This window comes from Girardinichthys multiradiatus, chromosome 13 (genome assembly GCF_021462225.1).
Source record: "Girardinichthys multiradiatus isolate DD_20200921_A chromosome 13, DD_fGirMul_XY1, whole genome shotgun sequence".
In the NCBI taxonomy this organism is placed as follows: Eukaryota; Metazoa; Chordata; class Actinopteri; order Cyprinodontiformes; family Goodeidae; genus Girardinichthys; species Girardinichthys multiradiatus.
This window is the reverse complement of record NC_061806.1, coordinates 10,739,282-10,747,338: the sequence shown is the minus strand read 5'-3', so window position 1 is coordinate 10,747,338 and position 8,057 is coordinate 10,739,282. Positions and strand designations below refer to the sequence as shown.

The 8,057-nt window shown below is 39.2% G+C and overlaps 2 long non-coding RNA genes across 2 annotated transcripts; both read right to left on the bottom strand.

The window, feature by feature from the left end:
• Window positions 1-425: 425 nt before the first annotated feature.
• Window positions 426-820, bottom strand: LOC124878992. The gene is made up of 2 exons (XR_007040924.1): window positions 573-820; window positions 426-494 (listed from the first exon to the last, which is right to left on the bottom strand). It is a non-coding gene; the product is annotated as an uncharacterized LOC124878992 (long non-coding RNA).
• Window positions 821-2,561: 1,741 nt separating this feature from the next.
• LOC124878866 lies at window positions 2,562-7,784 on the bottom strand. Its single transcript, XR_007040879.1, has 4 exons — window positions 7,678-7,784; window positions 4,976-5,056; window positions 2,889-3,014; window positions 2,562-2,798 (listed from the first exon to the last, which is right to left on the bottom strand). It is a non-coding gene; the product is annotated as an uncharacterized LOC124878866 (long non-coding RNA).
• Between the last annotated feature and the right edge of the window lie 273 nt (window positions 7,785-8,057).

The window sequence follows — 8,057 nt, the reverse complement described above, 5'->3', positions numbered from 1 at the left end:
ACATATCTGTGACACTTCAGTGAATGTGTGACAGAACCTCTGGGTGTCAGCAAAACATCGATTGAAATGATGGCAGATGGAAGATTGTTGGGGAGTGGTTCGATGAGCAGACAGCTGCTGGAGATATTTTACTTCACATGATATGGATGGACTTTTTTTCTAATGGAGAACAGCGCTTAATCAAGCTTGCTTCAACCATGTCTGACTGTTTTACGTTAAGCTAGTCTCAAGAACTGACTCTAAATGTTTTGGGATACAGCAAGTTAATCTAGAATACTTTGGCCAATGAATCTGCATTGTGAAATACTTTGGAATTAGCAGATATTAGATAATGGGATTACAGGTGCAACTTTTTATCACCGTTTGCATCATGATTCTAGAAACACATCTGACCCACATGCAGAAATAAACTCAGGAGAGTTTTACAGATTTGTAAGAGATTTATTTTCACAGGAATGAGTAGTGGCAAGAGAACAGGACCGGTAGATCACCAACTGCACAGAGAAGGGGAGAACAGGTAAGCACTGAGTGATGGGTTGACCATTATAGTAAAAGTAATATGAATCGCTTACTGGAGTAGATGATTGAACCGCCAGGTGGAAAGAGAGATGTGGAGTCTGGGAGCACGAGACCAGAGGAAACTAAGGAGGGTAATATCCAAGGTAGGCTAGTCTATGGATGCTTGAAGGAAGTTTCCGGGAAGTCCAGTTGAGCTTAGTCCTTGGTGTGATTGTTGGGACCCCAGCTATGGGTACAAAATGAAAGGCCGGTATGAACTTTTCTGGAACATTCAAAATAAATACCATCAACCTACTTCCAGCACCGCCAGAAACGGAATAGCAGCGGACTTCCCGTGACGTCAATGTCCGAATAAAAACGCCACTTTTGCAACAAACTGTCCCCAGCAGAACTGGACAGAGGGACACACCACGCTAATGTCTCTTTGCTGGCAAACAGACATAACTCTTCAAACTGGATCCAAGAGTGTCATACGATCACGCGATCATATGAACTAAGTTAAGTAGGAATGAATTGCTGTTTGTGTATCCGGGATTCCTTCATGAACGGAAGTAATTAAGGTACAAGCGTGGCTTGACTTTCTCTCTGAGGTACAGAAACAAACTGTGTTCCAGAGAGTTCCCAGCAGAGACACTGTCTCTACAACGCCGAGTGGAGCAGTTTTCCCGGTCTGAAGGAAGGACAACGGGACCGCATCGCCGTGGTTACAGCAGTAACGTGCAGTTTGGCCGGCCGACAGAACGAGCCGCCACACCCCACAGCTACGGAGGTTAGCTGCAGTTAACCCTTTGTTCACTGTGGATGCTTTCTTCAACTTCGTCGCCTCGGACAACTTTTCCTCAGCACGGTTCACGTAAGAGGTTGTGTTTTGGGCAGAGAGAAATAGTTTAGAGTGAAATAATCTAAAAATTTTTTGTTTTTTGACGATTGGTTTTGTTTATGTTGAAAACTCAGCCATCTTTGTGCTAGCAGATTATCTGCTCAGCACATGTGCTCAGTTTGTGTTCTGTGTTTGTGTTTTTTTTTTAAGTTAAGATAAACTTTATTTAAAGGGTGATTTTAAACACAGATCGGCCATAGCGCGCCGTCCACGCTTATGCATTTTAACCCTTTCATTAGTGGTATTTTAAAAAGATATGTGTTTGATTCTGATGATAAGCTATAAGCTTCTTTTGTTAGCTTCAACCGCTAACAGCTAAGGACACCTTCTTGCCTACTAAAGATAATTTACCCGAAAAGGGTTGTTAGTTTTCAATCTAGGAAATAATATCTCCCTAAATATTATTTCACTAAACTTGAAAACTAAGTAAACACCATTAAGCCCATTTCTCAAGAAAGATTTGGTTCTTATTCAAAATAATATTTCCTTAAATATTATTTTACTAAACTTGATAACTAAGTAACACAATTAAGCCATTTCTCAAAGATGTGGTTCTTATTCAAAATTATATTTGCTTAAATATTATTTTAATAAATAAAGGCAGCTAATTAAACACCGTTGAATATTGGTCATCCAGAAGGTTGGTTTTATTCAGCAAATCATTCTTTAAAATATAATTTTATTAAAATAATATTTTATCTGATCTTGCATTGTGCATGGTTGTTTAAAGGTATGCCAATTATTGCCTTAGTTAGTTCCAAGACTAACTTAACTTCACTTCCAGATTCTTCAAGATAATCCTTGGTTCTCAAACATAAATAACATTGCATGGTAATGTTGCATCACTCTTTTGATCATGGTTTCAACCATCTTTAATCAACTTGTTTATATTGTACATAGCCCATTAGTCTTCCCTATTCTTTCTATCTGCTTGGTAGTTTAGTTTGATTGTTTTAGCATAGTAAAGAGTTTGTTGATTGAAATATGTTTGACTTGAGTTGACTTATTTTTGTTTGTAAATTCTTGAATTTTAAGAAATTGTGTGAATTCATTCCATGTGTGTGCAGAGTTTTGCTGTTCAACAATATCAGAGCTTGGCTCATCCCTTTCAGTTTTGTTCTAATATCACCACCTTATTGGGCTGGTATTCACAGGACAACCCTTAACAGACTGACATATTATTTAATAAAATATTAAAATATTAATATTAAATATTAAATAATATATTCATATTCATAATCACAACATGATGAAGATTCGCTTATGATTGTGGCTGGTTGATCGCAGAGCCAGGAAGCTGCCAGTTTGGAGTGTGTCTAGAGAAGGTAATTGGAGGCTTGTATCCTAGATCCAGAAGTCAGGAAATTAACTGGAAACTGAGCCAGGGCTTAAAAGCAACCTGAGAAGGAGGATACACAAAGGTTAGTCAAAGCTCTAAGAAAACACGAAAGCTTAGTCACAAAACTAGAGTCTGGCAAGAGTCTGTTACCACTGTTGTTTAACACTCAGGCATTAAAGTACTGGTAGCCTCCTGCTTAAATGGTCCCAGTAGCAATCAGCAGGATCAGCCACACCTGCCACCTGTGCACCCATGAGCTCCCACGCCACCTATGAACTAAGCAGAGTAAATAGCAGGCAAGAAACAAAAAACAAAGAGATACTCCCAGACCCAACAGTTTGTTATGAGACCCTTGCACAGGCAACAACTATGGACAATAAAAGATGGTTTAAACAGTTTATTGATATTACAGAAAATGTAAATGTTTCTTCTGGATTCAGGAGTGAGTAGTTAATGTTAATGTCATCGGCACCATTACTGTAAGTTTTCATTTAATTTAGGAGTGGAATATTATTTAAGGCTCATTTGTGGGAATATTTTCAATAAAAGTAAGTCTAATTATTTGATAACACGAAAGGACTTATGTGGATTTATTGGGACATGGACATGATGTTCTGCTAATAGTAGATATTTTATTTCTGTTTTACAGTTGTACTTCATGTTGAAATCTGTGCGAGGTGCATGTAAATAAAGCAGAGTTGTGGGAACTACATCCTGATTTGTTTATATTATTAAAGTGGAGTTATGCCTACAGCTAAATTGTGTGAAACACACGCAAGGAGAGCAAGACACAATTCATTGAAACAATGGAGCTGCTAATAATTCAAAACACCAGCAGCTGCAGCATTGGACGTAGTTCATTCTTGGTGTTTCGGAAGGATTTTTTAAAGTAAGTTGATAAAAATACAGCATTATTTTGCTATTGTGAAGCTTTAGTTGACTGTTCTGTATCGCAGTTATTATATTTTATATCGCCAGGTTTAGTCAATTAAGCATGTTAACTCGCTTGTTGTATTTTAACTGCAGCTAGCTCATTGCAAGCATGGCGGGTTGAGACGGGTCTATCTCATTGTGTCTGATTCAGCATTTTAAAATGTCCATTACAACTTCCATTCTTAACGTCATTCATTTTCAAATGTTTATTGTAATTCCAGCTACTGAACTAGCACATCTTGAAAAATACTGTGATATTGGCATGGTTAATTTAGTCAAAGTTTTAGATTGTTTGTCAACGACGGCCACATAAATGGGGACAATATCATTAAACGTGATTGTGAAGATGAGTAATTTTTTATTATTCTTTTGCAGGTAAACCACACAAGAATCACTTAAGTGAACTGCTGGACCATGTTGCACATGTTGAGAATTAAAATCATTTAGTTTCATACTATGTGCGAAGTTTGCATGTGTGAGCATAAATCTGAGATATAACATGTATTGTGAGCCTGAGAGGGAGAAGTCACAGAGGTCACAGCAGGCTTCAGGTTGGAGAAAGGGTTAATCCCAGGTCAGGTTGTTCCCAGCAGCTGTGAGCAGTAAATGCCGGCTGTTAGTCATGATATAGGCAATAAAGTACTCCCATAGGAGTAACTAATTTATAGTGGGGACACGGGAACATAGAAAACTCCATTAAGTGACCTGTGGCTTCGTAAACAAACCGTCAGCTTTGAAGTATGGCTATAAAATGCTTTAACACTGATTGTAAGACAGACCACTCGGTGGAAACAGCCTAGCTTTGCTGATCTCTGAGTCTCTCCCAAAGGCCTTTGGTAAATCTTTCTTTCTATGTATCATTCTTTTTGTATTCAATACAGATTGGAAATCATTGGACTTATTATTTACCAAATTAAACTTGTGTTAATCTTAATTTCCTACTCTTCATCTGTTCTTTCTCACGACATCCGGACTGGGGTGAAGTTGAGGCCGCAAGGATATCGGTGATAGAATTATTTTACCTCAACACACACAAAGCACCACAAAGGTAACAAGATCATAAGAGCTGATAATAAGAGCTTAATCAAGATGTATGAACGAAATTATTTTAAGACCTTCGCAAAGTTGGTATTTATAGCAGGACTGTTACTTAACATTTGTTTTATGTTATTAGTTTTGCATTTGCTTGTCATAGGTGAAGTTGAAGTAGATATTAGAATCTATCTCAAGACAGAATAAGAAATGAAGAATTATTACTGGAACATATCAGAATCAATACACAGTAGAACAGTAACAACAAATACCTTTAGACAATCAAAGGTAACACTGCTGTCATTGTATTCTTGTTGATTTGGAGTGCTGGAGCTGACTGGTTGATGGGGAGGCTGTCAAAAAAAAAATCAAATCAAAGTGATCAGAAATTAGTTCGTCACATATTAAATGCAATCATTGCAAAAAAGTTTTCCTGAAATTTACTAAAGATGCCAAAACTATGTATGGATATAACCTATGCGGAATTAATTAAATTGAATGCAAGGTGACAAAAAAAATCCCTCCAAATATACCATCCATATGTACAGGTATTGAAGCTGCCCTGGGTGGGTGGGGGTTTGCAAAGTGCAGACCAAGCTTCCTTGGTAACAGTCAAGGTGTTTGCTGAGGGCTTGCTTGTTGAGGTGCAAGATGATGTTTGACATTGTTTTTTCTTCATGTTTTTCGCCTTTTACTTCCAAGATGCAGCATTGGCCAGAATTTCTTTTCTTTCATTAAAGAAAGGTTTTGCTGCTATTCTTAGGCTCAGCCTGATGAATCTGGTGGTTATTTTTCTTTGCACATCATGAGATGAAGGAAGCATGCTTTCTAATAGATTTGCTTCTCTCTCTAGAGTATCCATGGCATTTGGGAGCTCCATAACAGACTGACTGGACCTTGTTCTGAAAAGTTTTTAAACTTTCTGGACCAGACTGAAGGCTTCATGTGATGGCCGACACAGCACCCCTGGTTTGAATTCCTTCAGTATCAATAGGGTACTGTGCTCTCCTTCTGAAGTGTCATCATTTTGCTTAACAGAACTTGAGCATCCATTACAATGTATCCTGTAAGATGGTACAGAATACATGTTTTGCTGTTGGTGAGGTCAGGAGTATCAGTGTTTCCAATCAGCTGCTCCACACAAAGGCCAGGACTGGGAAATGTCTCCTTAATGTCCAGAAACTCTGCCAGAAGACTGCCGCCATCCTCCAGATAGCTTCCTGATTTTACAGTTGTAAGAAACTGCCCAACTGAGATGGATCTCAGTGCCTGGTGAAACTCCACTGGTGTTGGGACTGGATTCCTTTGCCTTATGCAGCTGAACACGTTTTCAAGGCAGTCCTGAGTAAACCTGCTTGTCAACACAAACATGTGTCCATGGTCAAGCATGTCTTTCTGAATACCTAAAATTGAAGATGCTGCCATCACAATTTCTGTTTGCACTGATTTCCAGCTTCCTGTTGGACCTATTCTAAGTCCACTGAAGAGTGCTAACATGTCTTGGAGGAATTTAATAGCTTTGTTGTACTCTTCCATCTTGTGCCTGCTGAGTCCCATCACAGGGTGGCGAGAGGACATGAGATCAAACCAGTGGTTCACCTGCTCCAGCAACCAGGCTGTTGTCAGATTAGAGTTAGGTCGCTGCTCCTGCTCCACCATGTATTTCAGATCTGCACTTGCTGAATTACTAAACATATTCAATGCAGGCCCCACCTTAATTTTGTCAAAATAACTGGGCTGAAGGGTTTTTTGTGAAAGATTTGGAGCAATTTTTAAAGGCATTTGTTCCTGAAAATCTATCAAATCTTTCAAAGGACCCACTGAAACCTCTTTGTGTGACAGACTCTGTTTTTCTTTTTTTTTTTTTATCTCTGGTGGAATTGTGAATGTCTGACCACTAACCAGGGCACTCTTCAAATTCTTCACCAGATGAGTGACATCTGGCATGAAGTATAGCGTTTTGTCTGGTCTTGCTGGGTGTTGGACAAATGTTTTCTTGTGGCTCACTCCAAAAGCCCGCCACATCGCTCGGTTAGCACTGCCCATGTCGGTGGTGATGTTTACCACAATAAGACCTATGGAAGCTGCTCTCTCAATGATGTCTAGGATGACTGGCTTGCAATTAGCTCCATTAGTGGAATTGCCACTAAAATGGTACGCCACAACTTGCTTTGATCTTGTTGTACTTCCTGCCAACATAAAAACACATGCATGTGTTACAGCTCCTGAGTAACCAGGCAGCATCACATCCCCAAACAGCTTCCCTGTTCCTAGGTGCAGCTCCACACTAGGGCTGATTGCCATTTCATCTAGAGTAAGTATATATTCTCTTTCCATCTCTGTTAAACTGTCAACCTTTAGTTGGAGCACGTTGAAAACATCTCCTAGCACACCGATTCCAGCTTAATGTGTTGCAATCTTCTTTTCTGGGTTCTGATGTCAGGGAGAGGGAGACTCATGTCCTGAAGAAGCCTGTAGCCTGTTGAGCCCACAGAAAAGCGAAGTTGTATGGCTTTTTTTAATGTGTTTTTGCTCCATCTAATGCCTCTCTTACTCTTCATGCCGATAGCTTTTATTTGATCTTTTGTGAAAATGCTGCCAAATTTCTTTTCCATTGTTAAATTTTTCTTTTGTAGGACTGCATTGATTTTCTTCTGTCTCTGAAGTTTTCCTTCTAATGTTCTTATGTGAATTTTTTGGTTTTCTAAATCCTCCCTCAGCTTTTTCACCTCGGTTTCCTGATTGTATTCCCTGTTGATGCATATTCCTCGTCCTGTTGACCCTGGCTCATCAGTTCCTGGCATGTCCCTGTCCTCTGAGGCTACAATTTCATCTTCTTTTTCCCCTTCAATTTCCCTCATCTCACTTGCCTCATTTCTGTTTCTTCCTTTCTTCATCTCTGAAATTATAATGGCACTGTTAGCATGAAGATTAGGTAAAAAAGTTGAAATGTATTATTTAACACGGTTCGTACCAAAGTTTACTTGAGAACTATATGTGTGATCACTAGTCCGTGGATCAACATGCGGTGGAAGTTCTGCTGGACTTCTCATTGCAGGATCCTTCCTCCTCTTTGGTTCTAGGTGATGAAGAAAAAGGGTTGGAACGGCATCAGCCCTCAGTCTCACTTGGCCTGACTGTGCCCTCACAAACTGTCATTTTTCAAAATGTGCCAGTAAAGTGATTTATTTATTTATTTTCTTGCACACTTCAGGCCCTTGTGCATTTTCCAATGCAACATTTAATCCCTGAATGAAAATGTTTGAGTGTGGAGATTGAACTTACAGCACATGGTTTCTTGTTGTTGTGACCTCTGGTGATGGTGAGGTTGCTTCTACTGACTTGAACCAACCA